Source organism: Schistocerca nitens, chromosome 4, assembly GCF_023898315.1.
Source record: "Schistocerca nitens isolate TAMUIC-IGC-003100 chromosome 4, iqSchNite1.1, whole genome shotgun sequence".
In the NCBI taxonomy this organism is placed as follows: Eukaryota; Metazoa; Arthropoda; class Insecta; order Orthoptera; family Acrididae; genus Schistocerca; species Schistocerca nitens.
This window is the reverse complement of record NC_064617.1, coordinates 798,608,512-798,630,647: the sequence shown is the minus strand read 5'-3', so window position 1 is coordinate 798,630,647 and position 22,136 is coordinate 798,608,512.

Genomic DNA, 22,136 nt, shown 5'->3' with positions numbered 1-22,136 from the left:
GCTCTGGTGGGAACAGTATGTCTGGACACTCTGTCACCACACTCGGCTGCCCATCCCTAGAAGTACAGCCACCTGATTGACCCCTTCGAATCCAAGTGTAGAGACGCCATCTTAAATTTTTCAGATGTTAAAATCAAAAATTTTGAGGCGAAAGAACCAGGCGTTATCTCGTCTATCCTTTGACTGGAAGAGATGCCTATTATTGGTAAAATCATCTTGGTGATTGGTCAGAGCGCCCCTACCAACTTTGTTCGCTCTCCGTATACAGAGGAGAGGCAGTTTGGATTTTAGGCAGAAGCTACCGGCGTGCGGACGTGACGAATTGCAGAAAAATGTTGACAAGTAAGTATAACGTACAACTTCCGTGTACACGAGAATAGTGATCTTGGATGGGAGTTAATTCAGTTTTCCGTGAGGATTCTCTACAACGATTAAACTCAATCGTTAGGAGCAATGCGGGATTCTCTTGATTGATGTATTCAGTATCGTTTTATTTTAATTCTGATGGAACTAAACTTGATCCTTTATCAGTCACGATCCACTTCAAATACTTTACGTTCATTCAACTTTCATGATGATTTGCGCTGTGAGTCATGAGCTGGCTTTGATGGTTCAATTTCTTCCTTTTTTCTTCTTCTTCGCGGATGGATCACCTAGGACCACGCATAATCAACATTTGTTAGCCTACCTTTTCGCTCAGTATTCCTTCATTATCAAAGAATGGGCTAGCTTTCGTTGCGTAGACCACGTATGTCGATTAGTTTTTCTCTCTTCTTCCTCAAAACCCCGTGTGTTTGTGATTTTTCTGATTTCATTTCTGTCATGTAGATTTGGGGACTAATTCTCTCAGGTTTTTTTCCGTCTGTTTGTACCAGTTCGGTCTTGTAGTTTTGTTCTTTAAAAATGTATGGATTTTGTACGTTAACCTGTTGGAGTTCATTCTTTCTAAATGCCCCATGAATTGGATTCATCTGTCCCCGTTGGCGTATGTCAACGCCTGTAAGCAGCTAAGGGTGGTCATGTCCGAAAGAACAGATACCATCTTAGTAAATAAATTGGGTTCTTCTCATGCGCATTGTGTCTGTTATTTTGAAGATATTTTTATATATTTCTGCATTGGGTTTTGGATAATGCACACCATCTTTAGTTCTTGGTCCTAGGATTTTCCTCATTATTTTACGTTCTTTCACTTCTAATTCCCTTTTTAGCGTTCTGTGTTGAAGGTTTAGTGTCTCAGATGCGTAGAGAGCGTCGGGTTTAACTACTGTTGTGTAGTGTCGTATTTTGCAGTTCCACGATAGAATCTTTTTGTTGTAAATGTTTTTTGTTAACTGAAACGCCGTCTCCATTTTCTGGACTCTTGATCTGATAGATTTCTTTTCATTAAAATTTTCTGCAATCCATTCACCTAAATATTTAAATTCTTTTACTCGAGAGAAGTAGTTATTGCCAATTTTTAGATCATAAGGTGCATCTTTGATGTCAGTCATAAATTTTGTTTTTTCAAATGAAATTTGTAATCCTATTTTTGCTGCCTGCTCTTGTAATAATTCTAGCTGTTTCTGTGCATCGGTAATGTCTTGTGCGATCAGTGCCATGTCATCAGCAAACGCTAAACAGTCTAATTCTATGGCCTTACGTCTTGGTCCCAGTCTGTGTGCTGGTGCACTTGCTTTTCTCCATTCTCCAACAATTATTAATGGAAAACGATGAATTTTGTTTTCGATTATTCGACGAGTTTGAATGTTTGTTTGTGAGCTATTGAGCGTCACTGTTGCTTGTCCTTCAGCCAAAAATCCTTGCTGACTAATAATGACCGGTATTTTATTACAGTTTGCTTATATGGAACCATCGGATTAGTATTTTTATGTATGATCCAAGCAAATGCAGTTTTTGGAGTGCTCTTCATCTGTTTCTTCGTCACAACGTGCATACCAGATGCGTTCCCTCCGCCAGTAATATCAGTTACCCAGTGAGAGGAAGTTACTTGAAATGTTTAGTATAGTGTAAACCATGACCGGCCGATAGCTAAATTTCTGTTGGTCAGTTTTCTCCTTAGGATAGAAATTAGGGCTAAAGCACAAATAATATTCATACTCCATACGATCTGGTACTCAAAGGCATGTACACACTGTTAAGCACTGTATCTGTGCAACAGATAGCTCTCTGCAACGAATAGTTAAGGCTAAAGACAGCCCACGCCTCTATCAAAGCAAGTGGTGTCTTTTAACGTCATCGGGTTTGGGGAAGAATGTCATCCAGACAGATACAAAGGTGGGAATGGAAGATACATGCGCGAACTATCGCACAATCAGATTGACATGTCATGTAAACGCGCTCCGCGTCCAGACAATGGAAGCCCATCGGATGAGGACCAGCCACCGTATGACACTCTGCCATTCGGCATCATGCAGATGCGGTATGGGGCGGCATGTGATCACCACAATGGTCTCTCGGCTATTTTGCCGAATTTCCAGACGTTGGAGCCGCTACTTCTCAGTCAGTTAGCTCCTCAGTGGCATCACGACTCTGAGTAAATACTACACCAGTACTTGCACCAAGGAGAAATCCTTGGCAGTACCGAGAATCGAATCCAAGTCCTCCGCATGGTAGCCTTTAGCGCAGACCACTCAGCTGTGGAGTCGGACTAAGAAAAATACATAGAAGAATGGAAAGGAAAATTGAGGATCCCTTTGGTAACGATCGATTTTGCTTTAGAAGAGGTAAGGATATTGGAGAGGCAGAGAGGGTGCATCTGGCGATATAAGCAAGACTTAAGAAAAATCAAGACACTTTCGTAGAATCTGTCGAACTATGAAAAGCTTTCGACACTTGTACCATTTTAGGTACCATTTTAGGTACCAATTTAGGTACAAGGTGTCAGAAATCTCGAGATAAAAAAGAGTAAGCTACAAAAGGAACTATAACAACAGGCCAGGAGAGCAGTGCTCGGATTGAAATGGGCATAAGGGAGATAATCAGTTTTCTTCTCTACTGATCACCTTTTATATCGTCCGCCCCCGGTAGCTGAGGAGTCAGCGCGACAGAATGTCAATCCTAAGGGCCCGGGGTCGATTCCCGGCTGGGTCAGCGATTTTCTCCGCTCAGAGACTGGGTGTTGTGTTGTCCTAATCATCATCATTTCACCCCCCATCAACGCGTAAGTCGCCGAAGTGGCGTCAAATCGAAAGACTTGCACCCGGCGAACGGTCTACCCGACGGAAGGCCCTAGTCACACGACATTCACATTTTACCTTTCATATTGAAGAAGCAAAGAAGGAAATAAAAGAGGGCCTCATGAATGAGATTAAGATTCAGGATGACAGGATACCAATGATAAGAATCTGTACTTATATTGCTGTCTTGTCACTACGTTTCTCTCCTGTGCGAAAGTGAAGAAGAATTACAGAAACTGCTGAATGGACTTTGCAATCTCCGAGCACAGAATATAGATTGAGAGAAAACCAAAGGGAGACAAGGGAGACGAAAGTACTAAAGAGTTGCGGGGAATGAGTTAGCGACGGACATGTTAAAACTGGGGACCATGTAATATACCAGGTTCCGAAATCTGCTACGTTGAAAGGAAAATCATTCGTGGTGGAGAAAACAAGAGCCTAAAAAGTAGACTAAGAGAGCAAAAATATTTTAATGTCTAGACCGCATTTACTCAAAATAATTAAAATAAGACGACTAGCTAGTTTCGCTTGTAAGTAACAAACCATATTCAGATCATGCATATGTAAATGCACTTAAAACCAACACATACTAAAAAAAAAAATAAACCTATTCACCGTTCTGTGTAGTCACGCGCGTAGTTCGAGGCCGCTAGGCGAACTCAGAGACATCCGTTTCATAAAGGAACCCATAAGTCACAAATTCGGAAGAAATGGATTTGAGCTCTCTGCTGCTTTATGGAACAGCAACGATTCCTCTTTAAAATATCGTAAATATGTTATTCGTAACTTACTGTTCAGTACATGTGAATGGTTTCAAAACAAAATGATGTAATATGTTTATTTGTATGGCAACCTTCGTAGGAGTTATATATAAATTGTTAATGTTTATTCCCGTCTTAAGCTTACAGCAATTTAAGAGGAGGTTTTCACCAGACTCGTTTTGTTTCTACTGACAAATTTATTGTTTTCTCTTGTCTTAACTTTACTGTAATATAAAATAAACTTTTCATCACAAACGTTTCACATGTATTTATAAAGCATCTGCTATGGGCATTGGTGTTCCTTCCTCTCACTTTTATAGTCCACTGTGTTTTCCTTCGTTGTTAGCGGACGTTGGAGTCGAAAGCAAACATGTTTGCACTGGTGTTGAGTGTGGAACAGATGAAACTATAGTTCGATTACCTTGCAAACAGCTTTTACGAAGTTTATAAAAGTGAAAAGAAGTGCAAAATATCGCAAATGCCACAAAACAAAAATTTGTAAAAGACGAGAAATCACGGAAGGTAAACGTGCAATCATGGTTTTTTTCGATTCCAAACTCCGCTAGCAACGAAGGAGAAACCAGTGTACTTTAAAACACGTAACAGAGAGGAAGAAACACCAATGAAAACAGAAGATATTTCATAAATGTGACAGAAACGCATCTGGTGAAAAAATTTCTTCTAAATTGCAGCAAAAGGAAGAAGAGAAAACACATTAACAATTGTAAATGATGACCTAATCATCTTAACTGCTTTATTTAAATACAGTATAGGCATTAAAAGAGTATTGTTGCATGAAGACCGCTTTCTCCATTCCTGACAGTGTCAGGTTTTACTTAGTCTATTAGTATTAAACATTATTAGCTCGAGTAAGCAGCGTCCGAGAAAGCACGTCGGAAGTACTGCATGACATGCATGTTAATCAATGGAGATCTGTAAAACGGTAAAAGAAGAGAATCAATGGGTTTGAGATTTGGAAATTACAAAAGTGTTTTGAAAATTAAATGAGCTATTAGGATGATAAATATGAAAATTCTATGCGTAATTTGCGAAGAAAAGAATTTAGTACAAATATTAACTAGAAGAGCTGACATTATAAAAGGAAATTTATTAAGACACCAGGAAATAACTTGGGCAGTACTAAGAGGAAGCTGTAAAGGGAAAAGTTATAGAGGGGGAGAGAGACTGGAATGTACAGAACAAATGACAACGGATGTTGCATCGTATTAAACTAGTCAGAAGACTGGCGACGGAAAGGTCCCCGATAGTCACGGACGAATATTAACACATCGCACGCGTTGAAAATATCGATTCCCTAACAAAAATGGTGACAACCATTTATATAAAAAATGACAGGCATTTTAACTCCACGAACTTTCTCAGATATTCTCCAATGAGACTTTATTTTCTTATTCTTCATGATAATAGCCTACTATCTGAAAAGCTAAAATAGGCCAAACAAACTATATTTCCTTGAATAGTAACAAATTTACATATTAACTATTTGTTTCTGGTAGTTCTTTTAAATACTGCATCTACTTGTCTTATTACAAAACTACCATAAAATTCTTAACCAGTTACCCTACTACTAATACTACTATAAGTCCTACAGAATCTGCCGGCCAGTGTGGCCGAGCGGTTCTAGGCGCTTCAGTCTGGAACCGCGCGACCGCTACGGTCGCAGGTTCGAATCCTGCCTCGGGCATGGATGTGTGCGATGTCTTTAGGTTACTTAGGTTTAAGTAGTTCTAAGTTCTAGGGGACTGATGACCTCAGAAGTTAAGTCCCATAGTGCTCAGAGCCATTTGAACCTACAGAATCTGTTCCCTGTTTGTTCATTTATTTTGGTCCGTTTCACTTGTAGATGTTTGTTTCCGCTACTGGATCCGCCCTCATACTACCTCGGTCAACAGACATAGTCTGCTGAATTCCTCGGGCGTCGGGCAGCACGTCAGCAGCGTTTCTACTACACCAAGTTAATTCCACTCATCACTGTTACTTCTTAAAGTCCACACTCCCGTGATCACTTCCACCAACCCAATGTAGATTCTTGGGACACTATTTCACTTGGTGGTAGCCGACCTGAGTTATCTTCTCTCCATCTAAAGAGTACGTTGTCTGACATGGATGAAAGCATGGTGACTTATGGTTCAACGCCTCATGAAGTCTTCCTTGGCCTTCCTGGACACTGCGGCTGTAGTATCGTCCAAGATGTGAGAGGTCGACTCGCTCCTTAGTGCTGCTTTGGGATCCAATATTCTTAATACGTGACGTCCATTACTCGCTTCATTTTCATGGAGCGCGCAGTTCCACAATGTGTGTTCTGGTGTGCCCACACTGCCGCAGACGCAGCTATCATTCCTCTATCTTTTCATTTTGTACAGATACGTAGCACACGGGCCCTGGCCAGTCAGGTAATGAATGAGTTCACTCGGCAGGTTAAGATATCTCATTTTTAAACTCTTCCTGACGTTAGGGAGGAATTCGTATGCTCTCCTGCCCGTGCCTGAAGTGTCCCATTCATTTTGCCTCATCGGTAATATGCGATCTTTTATTATCTTTTTTGAACTGACATCAGTTCCAAGCACTCTTCGTACTTCCATTTGATTGTCTTTCTTTAACCAGTAAAAGGTTTCCCTTTTCCTAATTTCCGAGTCCTGTGGGCATAATACTAGAATTACTAACAAAGCATCATTGGGGGTAGTGCAGTAGGCACCCGTTAATCTTAGCAGCACTCCCCGTTGAACTCTTCTCACTAATTAGGCTGACTTCACTAGCTGCAGTCTATGAGTCCAAACGCTCGCACCATATCCTACGACTGATGCTAATATAGATTCTTGGTATACTCTGATTGTTTTCAACTGAAGCCGGAATTGCCTATTTCCAATGGTTATAATTTTATTTATCGGGTCTGTATCTTTTCTGCCTGCTTCCTCTACATGATATGCAAAGTTACGACGTTCGTCCAGAAATATCTCTAGATATCTCGTTACTGCGCTTCTCCTAATGGTTACATCATTTAATTTTATTTTAGTGTTTCTACTACGTTCTTTTTCAGCAGGAATTACGTTGCTTTGTGAGGTGCTAGTGATAATTTAACACTTCGACACCAGCACTCAAGTTTATAGAGCGCCGCAATACATTTGTCTCCTATAATTCTTCTGGAGTCACCACTTGCAACGAAGAGCAGATCATCTGCAAATGCTGCCAGTCCGCTTATGTTACCGCCGTCATTTAACTTCTGTACTGTGGGCTCCAGTACTACATCCCAAAACTCCAGGCCATACACCGATCCCTGCGGACACCCTTTTGTTATGGTCTTTGTTATTATCTTCCCTGGGCATGTTAAAGAAGCATGTTGCCCGTGACAGTAAATTCTCAGGCAGTTATACAGCGCTTCCAGACACTCCAAATCCCTAAGGCGACCAAAGAAAGACGCTCCCATAGGGTATCGAAAGCGCCACCGACATTGATCACCTCCCTTTGTGTACTGTTCTTGGAGGCACAATACACCTATTTGCAATTCTTCTGCCACTCTTCTAGCCTTATGCAATACAGAGACACTTCTCATGCCATAAACGTGCCGTACCTTTATCTCTATTAGAGATGATGGGTATATATTCAACAATCTTGCCCTTAATCGTCTACACGACCATGCATCATCACAAAGTGCTTGTACACCATATCTAAGGAGAATGATTCATTTCTTCTGGCACAAAACAGCTTCAATAACTACTCCAGTGTTTCCACTGCCGATGGCAGATTGCTCACTTTCAGATGGCTACACTCTATACAAATACTTTCAGAAAGGACTTCCATTCACTTAAATCTATACTCGATGTTAACAAATATCTCTTCTTCAGAAACGCTTTCCTTGCCATAGCACAGTCTACATTTTATATCCCCTCTACTTCGACCATCATGAGTTATTTTGCTCCCCAAATAGCAAACCTCATTTACTACTTTAATTGTGTCATTTCCTAATCTAATTCCCTCACCTGATTTAATTCGACTACATTCCATTATCCTCGTTTTGCTTTTGTTGATGTTCATCTTACACCCTCCTTTCAAGACACTGTCCATTCCTTCAACTCCTCTTCCAGGTCAGCAAACGTCAGTCTTCTAAGTGGATTTTAATTGCTACTCCAATTTTATCTTTTCTTTGTTTTACTGTTTGCTCAATACACAGTTTAAATAAAATAGGGGATAGGCTACAGCCCTGTCTCTCTCCCTTCTCAACCAGTGCTTGCTTTTCATGCCCCTCTACTCTTATAACTGCCATCTGGTTTCTGTACAAACTGTAAATAGCCTTTCGCTCCCTGTATTTAACACCTTCAGAATTTGAAAGAGAATTTTCTAGTCAACATTGTCAAAAGCTTTTTCTAAGTCTATAAATGCTAGAAACGTAGGTTTGCCTTTCCTTAACCTATCTTCTAAGATACGTCGTAAGGTCGGTATTGCCCCACGTGTTCCAACATTTCTACGGAGTCCAAACTGATCTTCCCCGAGGTCGGTTTCTACCTATTTTCCCATTCGTTTGTGAAGAATACGTTTTAGAATTTTGTACCGTGACTTATTAAATGATAGTTCGCTAATTTTCACACCTTCGACACCTGCTTTTCTTGGGATTGGAATCATTATATTCTTCTTGAAGTCTGAAGGATTTCACATTTCTCATACATCCTGGTCACCAGATGGAAGAGTTTTGTCATGGGTGTCTCTCTCAAGGTTATCACTAGTTTAAATGGAGTGTTGTCTACTCGCGTGGCCTTGTTTCGACTTAGGTCTTTCAGTGCTCTGTCAAATGCTTCAGTATCATATCTGCCACTTCATATTCATCTATGTCCTCTTCCATTTCCATAATATTGCCCTCAAGTACATCGCCCTTGTTAGACCCTTTATATACTCCTTCCACTTTTCTGCCTTCCCTTGTTTGCTTAGGACTGGTTTTCCATCTGAGCTCTTGGTATTCATACAGGTTGTTCTCTTTTCTCAAAAGATCTCTCATTTTTTCCTGTGGGCTGTATCTACCTTACCCCTAATGATACATGCTTCTACATCTTTACATTTGTCCTCTATCCACCCCTGCTTAGCTATTTTAGACTTCCTGTCGATCTCATTTTTGAAACGTTTGCATTGCTTTTCACCTGCTTCTTTTACTGCATTTTTTATATTTTCTCCTTTCATCAGTTAAATTAAATATCTCTTCTGCTACCCAACGATTTCTACTAGCCCTCGTCTTTTTACCTACTTGGTCTTCTGCTGCCTTCGCTACTGCATCTCTCAAAACTACCCATTCTTCTTCTACGGTATTTCTTTCCCCTGTTCTTGTCAGCTGTTCCCTCTCTGGAACTCTCTGCAACCTCTGGTTCTTTCAGTCTATCCAGGTCCTATCTCCATAAATTCCTACTTTTTTTCAGTTGCTTCAGTTTTAATCTACAGTTCATAACCAATAAATTGTGGTCAGAGTTCACATCTGCCCCTGGAAATGTCTTACAATTTAAAACCTGGTTCCTAAATCTCTGTCTTACCATTATGTAAGCTATCTGAAAACTTCCAGTGTCTCCAGGCCTCTTCCACCTATACAGTCTTCTTTCATTATTCTGAAACCAAGTGTTAGCTATGAGTAAATTATGCCCTGCGAAAAATTCTACCAGGCGGATTCCTCTTTCATTCATTTCCCCCCAGTCCATATTCACCCACTGCTTTTGCTTCTCTCACTTTTCCTGCTATCGAATCCCAGTCTTCCATGACTATTAAATTTTCGTTTCGCTTAACTGTCAGGACAATTTGTTTTATCTCATCATACATTTCCTCAATCTCCTTCTCATCTGCGGAGCTAGTTGACATGTAAACTTGTACTACTGTGGTAGGCGTGGGCTCCTTGTCTGTCTTGGCTACAATAATGCGTTCACTATGCTGTTCGTAGTAGCTTTCCGTGTGCCCAGTTTTTATATTAATTATTAAACAAACTCCTGAATTACCGTTATTTGATTTTGTATGTATAGCCCTGTATTCACCTGACCAGAAGTTTTGTTCCTCCTGCCATCGAACTTCACTAATTCCCGCTATATCTAACTTTAACCTATCCATTTCCCTTTTTAATATTTCTAACCTTCCTGCCCGGTTAAGGAATCTGACATTCCAAGCTCCGATCCGTAGAACGCTAGTTTTGTTTCTCCTGATAACGACGTCCTCCAGAGTAGTCCCCATCCGGAGATCCGAATGGGGGACTATTTTACTTCCGGAATATTTTGCCCAAGACACCATCATCATTTAACCATACAGTAGAGCTACATGTCCTCCGGAAAAATTACAGCTGTAGTTTCCCCTTGCTTTGAGCCGTTCGCAGTACCATCACAGCAAGGCCGTTTTGGTTAATGTTACAAGGTCAGATCAGTCAGTCATCCAGACTGTTGCCCCTACAACTACTGAAAAGGCTGCTGCCCCTCTTCAAGAACCATACGTTTGTGTGGCCTCTCAACACATACCCCCTCCATTGTGGCTGCGCCAACGGTACGGATATCTGTATCACTGAGGCACGCGAGCCTTCCCATCAACGGCAAGGTCCATAGTTCATGTAGGGAAAGTGGAATTGCTCCTTTAAAGTGGCATTAAAGGATCAAATATGGGAATGGGCGATGAAACTGACGTTATTATTGACGGGTTGGGACAACTGCAAAAGAAAACGAACATTCAGAAAAAACAGCGAAAACGTATGTAACTGTCATGCTAGAGATGAAACTAAAACAGTAATTAGTACTGGAGGGAAGCGTGGAGGGTAAAAATCGTAGAGGTAGACCAAAAGACGAATACACTAAGCAGATTCAGAAGGATGTAGGTTGCATTAGTTATTTGGAGATGAAGAGGCTTGCACAGAATAAAGTAGCATGGAGAGCTGCATCAAACCAGTCGCTGGAAGTAAGACCACGACCACAACAACAACAACAACAACAATTTCTCTTTCAATTCGCTTGCCCTTGCGCGTGTCATCTATTTCCCAGAAAATTCTTTTTCAATAAATGCCACCAATGAAACTCGAAGAAGTGTTATAGAAACTTTGCTTTAAATGTTACTTATTTAAAATATAGTTTGTATTCATAATTGTGAGATTCAAATATTGCCGCCTCTCGTTACTGTTACTTTCTCTGTTTATGTTTCTTCTTCGACTGTGAGGCCAGAATGTGAGTTTGAAGTCGCTGGTATTTTAGTACAAAAAATATAGTCATCTGATTTCTTAGTTTCAATGATTGGCTCAGTCCATCACTTTTAGATTCCACGCCACCAATATCTAGAAATCTGTTACAGCGTATGGAGCATGTTGATGCAGGTCTGCAACTGCAGTATTGATTCTGAATAAAACGCCAGCACCAGGAGCATTTTTCTTTTTATTTGAAAAACCAGGACCGGTTTCGACCCCATGGCCGTTATCAGGTGGTATGTGGCAGGTATTGTGTGTTTTCTCAGTACGCCTGATATACACCACTGTATAATGGCCTTGATCAGGGGTGGACGGTGGCAAAACGTTTCGTAGTTTTTAAAACGAAAAGATAACTGCAATTGATGCTGCTACTTTATTCAAAATCTAAAATTATTATTTTAGTTAATGTGTGTGATCTACTCTATCCCTATATTACATCCACCTGTTTCTTTCAGTGTTATTAATTATCTATTACATAGACCGTTATAGCTCATAGAACATTTGCTTTCTGCTAGAGACGCAAAGTGTGTTTACATACTTTCTGTATAAAACATGTGTCTAAGTTTGGCACATTCGTGACGTAGCCTTCATAGCTTTCTGCAGAGCTGTGTTATTGCCTTTGCTAATACCTGTTAATTTCTAGTACAGCTCCAGCTTATAGGCTGACACTGCACCTCACACGTTTACCCCTAGCATTTCTTTGCAGCTAGATTCACGTTGTCCAACTGGACTTTTGTAATTCCTGGAGTTCTTCTCTGTCTTATCCTTGTTTGCAACATCAAACAAATTTAAATGCAGATACCGAAGACGTCATTGGCCTTGTTATTGCTAGATTCATTCTGAATCCAAGAATTAAGTATGTTTCACACTGACTGAATTATTTCTAGCCAAATTTACGGGTGATGTTATTATCTCTTCAAGAGTGCGGATAAATAATACTATGGTTCTATTAACATGTCAATAACGATTGATGCATGTCACGTCTATTGATATGCGAATTATTCATGTACAAAAAAGAGGTGTGAATATGTATGTGAGTTGGAAATTGATGCAATAATCCTAGAGCCGCAGCAAAGGTTGTTATACTTTATAAATATTTGTAACAGTGCCACAACTGGTAATCAGGAAATGTGGGTAAAAATATTCTCCGGAGATTTAACGGAATACATAATGTTCTCTCGTTACAAGATAAATTCTTATCAAGACGAACTATTTGTAATTGAAATAACGGCTTCGAACTTGAAGTCTTTGAAAGAAAACGAAGTTTTACGATCTTCAATTTGAAGAGATCAGGACACAAGTTTTAAAAAACCTTTAATCAAATTATATTATATAAGATAAACGATTACAGAGGATTGGGAAACGGTCGTAGTAGCAAAAATGGTATTGTCAACGATGTGAACGATTAACATTTTATGCCAGCGGTATTGAACAGCTTTCAGGAATTTTTGGAACTTTGTTACACAATACACAGTTTACTTTTGTATTGTAACAACTGTTTTCGATCAGTACTCGCAACATCTACGGATTATATATACAATATCAAACTGTACAGCTTACAGATGAAACCCTTTACAATAAGTTTGAAATGTTTCATTTCAGCGACATCTACAGAAAATGTAATCATTTGATCCAGTGTGGTGACTGGTGACTACTGGTACAAAGTGCAAAATGTTTTTTTTCCACGTCTCCTGCCTTGTTTCAGGTGCACTAAATGAACCTGAAGGTAGAAATAAGAGAGTCCATTCCCATAAGTACGTTTTATGTTTTCAGATGCAAAACGCTATTACCGGACATACTTGGGAATTTGAAATGAAGCGTAGGAATTCATCATTTGTTTCTGAGATAATGACGGCAAATGTTGTACTCGGCAAGTGCATTTTCACGAAAATAGGTTAGAAATAAGGTTACTGTTGTTGCGCTGTATTCCCCCCGACATTGATGTAACACTGACAATGAAAAAAATTCTAGAGAATGTAGTTTCAGTGCTACACTGACTGTTGCAACGATAGGATAGGAAAATAAAGGAACGAACGTATAACCTGTGATAGCAGTACAGGTTGTGGCTGACTTTCTCTTCGTTGAAAATCTGTATTCCACACGCGCATCCTGGTGGATAACAAGATCTGAGCTAGCAAAATACTGCACTATTCTTCGAGACCAGCGCGCTTTGAAAAACGACTTTGTCTGACTGGAAAAGGAATTTGCTCGGATTTAGTTCAAAAATGGTTCAAATGGCTCTGAGCACTATGGGACTAAACATCTATGGTCATCAGTCCCCTAGAACTTAGAACTACTTAAACCTAACTATCCTAAGGACAGCACACAACACCCAGTCATCACGAGGCAGAGAAAATCTCGGATTTAGTGAGGGGAGAGGAGGGTAGGGGAAAAATCGAGCTTATCTCCGACCTCCCAACCGAAAGAAGATTGTACTATAACCGAATATACACACATCAAAAAACGTTTTGCATCACCTCGGTTATGAGAGTTCCGGAACCTGTACAGAAAATTGGAGTAGTTATGAACATAAACATCATTTCCGCCCTATTTATTGCTCATGAAAACCACACATTGCATATTGTACCACCATACAGCAAGACCTTCAGAGGTGGTAGTCCAGATTGCTGTAGACACCGGTACCTCTAATACCCAGCAGCACGTCCTCTTGCATTGATGCATGCCTGTATTCGCCGTTGCATACTATCCACAAGTTCATCAAGGCACTGTTGGTCCAGATTGTCCCACTCCTCAAAGGCGATTCGGCGTAGATCCCTCAGAGAGATTCGTGGGTCACGTCGTCGATAAACAGCCCTTTTCAATCTAAAAAAAAATGGTTCAAATGGCTCTGAGCACTATGGGACTCAACTGCTGAGGTCATTAGTCCCCTAGAACTTAGAACTAGTTAAACCTAACTAACCTAAGGACATCACAAACATCCATGCCCGAGGCAGGATTCGAACCTGCGACCGTAGCGGTCTTGCGGTTCCAGACTGCAGCGCCTTTAACCGCACGGCCACTTCGGCCGGCCCCTTTTCAATCTATCCTAGGCATGTTCGATAGAGTTCATGTCTGGAAAACACACTGGCCATTGTAGTCGAGCGATGTCGTTATCGCCGGCCGAAGTGGCCGTGCGGTTAAAGGCGCTGCAGTCTGGAACCGCAAGACCGCTACGGTCGCAGGTTCGAATCCTGCCTCGGGCATGGATGTTTGTGATGTCCGTAGGTTAGTTAGGTTTAACTAGTTCTAAGTTCTAGGGGACTAATGACCTCAGAAGTTGAGTCCCATAGTGCTCAGAGCCATTTGAACCATTTGATGTCGTTATCATGAAGGAAGTCATTCACAAGAATGAACGGTGGGGGCGCGAATTGTCTTCCATGAAGACGAATGCCTCGCCAATATGCTGCCGATGTGGTTGCACTATCGGTCAGAGGATGGCATTCGCGTATCGTACAGCCGTTACGGCGCCTTCCATGACCACCAGCGGCGTACGTCGGCCCTGTATAACGCCACCCCAAAACACCAGGGAACCTCCACCTCGCTGCACTCGCTGGGCAGTGTGTCTAAGGCGTTCAGCCTGACCGGGTTGCCTCCAAACACGTCTGTGACGATTGTCTGGTTGAAGGCATATGCGACACTCATCGGTGAAGAGAACGTGATGTTAGTCATGAGCGGTCCATTCGGCGTGTTGTTGGGCCCATCTGTACCGCGCTGCATGGTGTTGTGGTTGCAAATATGGACCCCGGAATGGAGGTCGGGAGTGAAATTGAGCAGCATGAAGCCTATTGCGCACAGTTTGAGTCGTAACACGACGTCCTGTGGCTGCACGAAAAGCATTATTTACATGGTGGCGTTGCTGTCAGGGTTCCTCCAAGCCACAGTTCGTAGGTAGCGGTCATCCACCACAGTAGTAGCCCTTGGGCGGCCTGAGCGAGGCATGTCATCGACAGTTCCTGTCTCTCTGTATCTCGTGCATGTCCGAACAACATCGCTTTGGTTCACTCCGCGACGCCTGGACGCTTCCCTTGTTAAGATCCCTTCCTGGCACAAGGTAACAATGCGGACGCGATCATCTAGGTATGGTTGAACTATAGGCGAGTCGCGTACCTCCATTATCGTGGAATGACTGGAACTATTCGGCTGTCGGACTGCTCCGTCTACTGGGCGCTGCTCATGCATGGTTGTTTACATGTTTGGCCGGGTTTAGTGACATCTCTGAACGGTCAAAGGGACTGTGTCTGTGATACAATATGCACAGTCAACGTCTGTCTTCAGGAGTTCTGGGAACCGAGGTGATGCAAGACGTTTTTTGAACTCTGTATTTTTACGCGCTTAAATTTCTAGATTTCTCAGCACAATTTCCCGATATCTCTATCTATAGGACATGAGTTCATGAAAACAAATCAGTATTGTGATAGCAAAGGCTTATCTATTATAACTGACAGACTCTTGATATTTAGGAATGAAAATATTATTACTTTATAAAAGTACCAAACATGTGTTGAGTGGTACTTAAGTAAATAAATTAGTGAAATCAAAGTGAACTAGAAATTAGGATATAAATGAAAAACTTGGTTTAGTTTAGAGAGTTACATACTCGCAAACAGCGGGCCGAACAGCAGAACAGAAGAAACAATGACCATGAAGTCAGCAACTTCCACATAAGCGGGCGCTGTCGATTCAGCCGTCAGGGCATCGCCCGACCGGCTCACGTGTTTCTCAGTTGTCGTATGTGAGCAAAGGCCCTCGCCTACATCCCAAGAGCCAATGACCGACGTAAAGAAGATTCTTCGAGAATCTATTCAACGTGACAGCAGAGGCAATGACCGGCTCACGTGTTTCTCAGTCGTCGCGTGTGAGCAAAGGCCCTCGCCTACATTCCAAGAGCCAACGACCGACGTTAAGAAGATTCTTCGAGAAGCTTTTCAACGTGACAGACGAGGCAATGACCGTGAAGTCGTTCACCTCCAGTAAACTGAAGTGAATAAATACGCGAGACGCAGTGGGCCAGACGGATGAAGTCAGAGGAAGTCAGATGAAGACAGATGAAGACGGAGTCGAAGACGAAGACGAAGACGAGAGACGAAGGAAGAAAAGAAGAGTAGCAGTAGTTTTCAGTCAGTTTCGGTGCTGAAGACCGTCATGCAAGAAGAGTCTGCATCATGCACAGACGCACCAAGTCCGCCGCTGTAGTGGAATAGCAAACAGCAGCCGCCGTAGCGCCAGAAGACAGAAGTTAAAAGGTATTTGAAGTCTGGTTTTTACATACCCGGGTGACTCGTGAGGACGGGAAGGAGACGGCCTCACATCAGCAGTCACCTGTGAGCTGGGATGAAGACCTGACAGCCGAAGACTGGCAAGCGGGAGTCCGTGGTTCGAGTCCGGGACACTGGCCTTCCCTCGCCGCGCCGCTCCGCTGGTCGACGCACAACACACGCGGCCGCATAGAGAAGAGAAACACTGGGACGCCACTCCCAAGGTATCATCCGATGCACGATTTCGCTCGCAATAATTAAACGGGCCACCTCGCGCTGCGCTTCTCCAGTCAACTGAGCGAGACAGCGACACGAGATACACACCGCTACGCGTAATCAGACGCCGCCGCCGCCGCCGCCGCTGCCGCTGCAGAAGACTTCACAAACGACACAGCTGCCGCTCTCCGAACCAGAACATCCCGTAAGATACAGTTGTACAAATCTTCAATAAAAGTTATCTTATGTAAAAATGATGTTTCATTCGACCTCATACCCGAGCCAAGGAAGAACCCACCCTGCCCACATGTTGTTAAGAGGGAAAAGTTAATTTATTTAATATTTTCACCCTGACAGAATGCTTTAGAATGCTCATCCTGACAATTGACTTGCATCAAAAGAGAAAACCCAGTTACATTTAGTGACAGAAGTGTCACATTTAGTAACACAACTGTTACATTTCGTATCAGAAGCCGTTTTAGTTGTTACTCATGGGACATGACAACATTACGTATTACTACATACACGGCAAAAACAGAAGTAAATCATAAGAAGAGGAAGTCTCCGCTTCCATAAAAGTCACTTATTTCTTTAAGAAAAATTAATGTGACTTTTGTGTTATTGGTTTTACCTATCATATGCATAGTCTCTGAATTTTTAAAACACTTGTTAATTAAGCATTTGCATTTTACGCTATGCGTAACGCAACAGTTTTTAATGGGTTGAAAGTCCTTCGCGTGTTTGAGGTACACGTTAGGGCACAAATCCACAGGCTGAGCGTATCTGATGTCAGTTGCGAATCCCATACGCTTCCAGAGTCCACAGCTACAGAAGGGAAACCAAAGGGTGTTGACTACAGCAAGAAGGGGGAAGACACCCCACCCGAAAGACAGACTTTCCCGAATGAGAAACGACTGGAAGATATAGCATTTTCCTGATTTACACGTTGATTTGCCACAGTTTGTGCACTTGTGTTCAGTATTAAAGTGAAACAGAGATAATGGTACAAGCACACTTTAATTTTATAGCTTGTAAATTGTTGCAGTGTCAAAGCTGTGAGAATTTCTTGCTAACATAACTCTCTAAATAGTTATATGGCATCTGTAAATTTCAGTTTTTTGGGCGACTTTTACCACACTAAGCATTATTTTCAGTTGCAGTTTCTTGCAAATTATGTTAAAGCAGCGTACAGAGCACTGATGTAAAAAATAATTAGTACTGCACGACAACACTACAGATATTTAACTGCAGTTGTTATTAAAATTATAGGCATATTTCGCATGTTTAATGTGAGTGTGGCGATAATTTAAATTTTTTGAGAGGGGGAGGCAGTTATTGAAAGAACCCCCCCTCCCCAGCCCCCTCCCCACAGAACCGGGTCCTAGACCAGTGCCTGTCTGACATGTCATACAGATATTGTGATGACACAATGATTAGTACCCTGTACTATCGAGCAATCTCCGCCAAGCATCACATGGATTTTTAGGTAGTCATACGTTTTCTAACAGAGGTGAAATGAGAAGGTTTTGTATTTTGTGTTCGTAATATGATACTGTAAGAAATCTTTGTTCTGTTTTCTGTTTCGTACATGGTTCGAGGGTGGGGCGTGGCATTAGCAGGAGGACCAATCTTTCCGTCGCCAAAGCTGTCGTCTTTGCTGCTCAACTTTGGCGTTAAAACGACAATCGGTTCCCGAAGAGGGATCCCAGAAGAGACTCGCCAGATCCACGGTCACACATTACTAGGCTGGCAAAGGCGCATCTTTTGCTGAAGGCTGACGTTTGGTGAGGTAAGATGGCAGCGTCATGTAGTTTCTGTATGGTATTACTACGATTTTCTGAAATGAAATGACGTTGTAAGCTTAACGAGGTGGTTCAAACAAGTCCTGCAGTTGATCAGGTATTTGCGTATTAGTTGCGTTTAACACACACACACATTCCAGAACTGTATTGTGAGATGAACGTCAAGTTACATATACACAAGTTGAAAGCAGACTGTAGTTTTCGTAAAAACACTCAAAGGAATAACGGCACTTGCTATCAACGACAAAGTTGCGCATTCTACTTACAGAGCATACTTTTCGAAGAACAGCCGAAGTTGATCAAAACTAGTTAAAAACACACCATTAAGCTATGTTTGTTAAGCTAAATTTATTAAACTCTTTAATATATAAGTAAACTAATTAAGAAGTGTCCGCATTTCACATAAGACAAACTTTAACGTAATTATTTAACCTTACATACAGTTCAACAACAAAAGTACGTAAGATTTTTTTAGTTATCCTTGCATTGAGACATGTACTTTTCCTTTTTATCTTTCGTCTGCTGTACGAAATATTAGAGCCAAACAAGTCTCATGACTGAGCATTATACCAAAACTCTTAAGGTAACGTAGTCATATCACACTTAGTGACTTTTCCGTCGGAGCTTCGCAGAACATGATAATAATATTAAAAAGGAAAACACTTGAAAAGTGGACATATATAGGTCGACTGGAAGTTTATTTGCGGAGAGTTTTAGAACTAGTGTTTCACTTGTTTTGTGCAATGCATAGTTTGATTTTGGTAGTGGTTTTTGAGTTGTTGTTGTGGTCTTCAGTCATGAGACTGGTTTGATGCAGCTCTCCATGCTGCTCTATCCTGTGCAAGCTTCTTCATCTCCCAGTATCTACTGCAACCTACATCCTTCTGAATCTGCTTAGCGTATTCATCTCTTGGTCTCCCTCTACAATTTTTACCCTCCACGCTGCCCTCCAGTACTAAAGTGGTGATTCCTTTATGCCTCAGAACATGTCCTACCAACCGATCCCTCCTTCTAGTCAAGTTGTGCCACAAACTTCTCTTCTCCCAAATTCTATTCAATACTTCCTCGATAGTTATATGATCTACCCATCTAATCTTTAGCATTCTTCTGTAGCACCACATTTCGAAAGCTTCTATTCTCTTCTTGTCCAAACTAGTTATCGTCCATGTTTCAATTCCATACATGGCTACACTCCATACAAATACTTTCAGAAACGACGTCCTGGCACTTAAATCTATACTCGATGTTAACAAATTTCTCTTCTTCAGAAACGCTTTCCTTGCCATTGCCAGTCTACATTTTATATCCTCTCTACTTCGACCATCATCAGTTATTTTGCTCCCCAAATAGCAAAACTCCTTTACTACTTTAAGCGTCTCATTTCCTAATCTGATTCCCTCAGCATCACCCGACTTAATTCGACTACATTCCATTATACTCGTTTGGCTTTTGTTGATGTTCATCTTATATCCTCCTTTCAAGACACTATCCATTAAGTTTAACTGCTCTTATAAGTCCTTTGCTGTCTCTGACAGAATTATAATGTCATCGGCGAACCTCAAAGTTTTTATTTCTTCTCCATGGATTTTAATATCTACTCAGAATTTTTCTTTTGTTTCCTTCACTGCTTGCTCAATATACAGATTGAATAGCATCGGGGAGAGGCTACAATCCTGTCTCACTCCCTTCCCAACCACTGCTTCCCTTTCATGCCCCTCGACTCTTATAACTGCCATCTGGTTTCTGTACAAATTGTAAAAAGCCTTTCGGTCCCTGTATTTTACCCTGCCACCTTCAGAATTTGAAAGAGAATATTCCAGTCAACATTGTCAAAAGCTTTCTCTAAGTCTACAAATGCTAGAAACGTAGGTTTGCATTTACTTAATCTAGCTTCTAAGATAAGTCGTAGGGTCAGTATTGCCTCACGTGTTCCTCTATTTCTACGGAATCCAAACTGATCTTCCCCGAGGTCGATTTCTACCAGTTTTTCCATTCGTCTGTAAAAAATTCGCGTTAGTATTTTGCATCCGTGACTTATTAAACTGATAGTTCGGTAATTTTCACATCTGTCAGCACCTGCTTTCTTTGGGATTGGAATTATTATATTCTTCTTGAAGTCTGAGGGTATTTAGCCTGTTTCATACATCTTGCTCACCAGATGGTAGAGTCAGGACTGGCTCTCCCAAGGCCATCAGTAGTTCTAATAGAATGTTGTCTACTCCTGAGGCCTTGTTTCGACTCAGGTCTTTCAGTGCTGTGTCAAGCTCTTCACGCAGTATCGTATCTCCCATTTCATCTTCATCTACATCCTCTTCCATTTCCAAAATATTGTCCTGAAGTTCATCACCCTTGTATAGACCCTCTATATACTCCTTCCACCTTTCTGTTTTCCCTTCTTTGCTTAAAACTGTGTTTCCATCTGAGCTCTTGATATGCATACAAGTGGTTCACTTTTCTCAAAAGGTCTCTTTAATTTTCCTGTAGGCAATATCTATCTTACGTCTCGTGAGATAAGCCTCTACATCCTTTCATTTGTCCTCTAACCACCCCTGCTTAGCCATTTTGCACTTCCTGTCGATCTCATTTTTGAGACGTTTGTATTCCTTTTTGCCTTCTTCATGTACTGCATTTTTATATTTTCTCCTTTCAGCAATTAAATTCAATATTTCTTCTGTTACCCAAGGATTTCTACTAGCCCTCGTCTTTTTACCTAGTTGATCCTCTGCTGCCTTCACTACTTCATCCCTCAGAGCTACCCATTCTTCTTCTACTGTATTTATTTCCCCCATTCCTGTCAATTGTTCGCTTACGCTCTCCCAGAAACTCTCTACAACCTCTGGTTCTTTCAGTTTATCCAGGTCCCATCTCCTTAAATTCCCACCTTTTTGCAGTTTCTTCAGTTTCAATCTACAGTTCATAACCAATAGATTGTGGTCAGGGTCCACATCTGTCCCTGGAAATGTCTTACAATTTAAAACCTGGTTCCTAAATCTCTGTCTTACCATTATTTAATCTATCTGAAACCTGTCAGTATCTCCAGGCTTCTTCCATGTATACAACCTTCTTTCATGATTCTTGAACCAAGTGTTAGCTCTCAGCTATCCTATTTAACATCTATTTAGGGGAAGTACTGGAAAGCTGTCTGGATGGGACAAGAGGCGTCGGATAGGTGGGCGGAAAAATGAATGTATAAGATTTGGAGATGACATGGCGAATCTCGCAGAAAATCAAGAGACGAAGACTCAAATGCTAAATGACCTGAACGAAGCCTGTGCAGTATATGGCATGAAAATTAATAAAAGGAAAACAAAAAGCGTGGCCATAGGCCTAAAGAAAAGATAAGTGGGAATTAAGTTGGGGTCAGGAATAATAGAAAGGTTAATAACATTCAAGTACTTGGGAAGTTGGATTAAAGAAGACACGGATTGCCAACAAGATATCAAAGTGAGAATGGCAATGGCGAAAAAGGCATTTCAAAAGCAGAAAAGACTCCTAACTAGTTGTTTAAACAAGGAATTAAGGAAGCGACTGGTTAAGTGCTTAATATGGAGGATGGCCTTGTATGGAGCAGAAACGTGAACTTTGAGAAAGCAGGATGATAAGAGAATTGAAGCTTGTGAAATGTGGATGTGGCGTAGAATAGAGAAGATCAGCTGGATTGGTAAAGTCAGGAATGAAGAAGTACTGAGGAGAGTTGGAGAAGAACGAAGGATGCTGCTGATGGT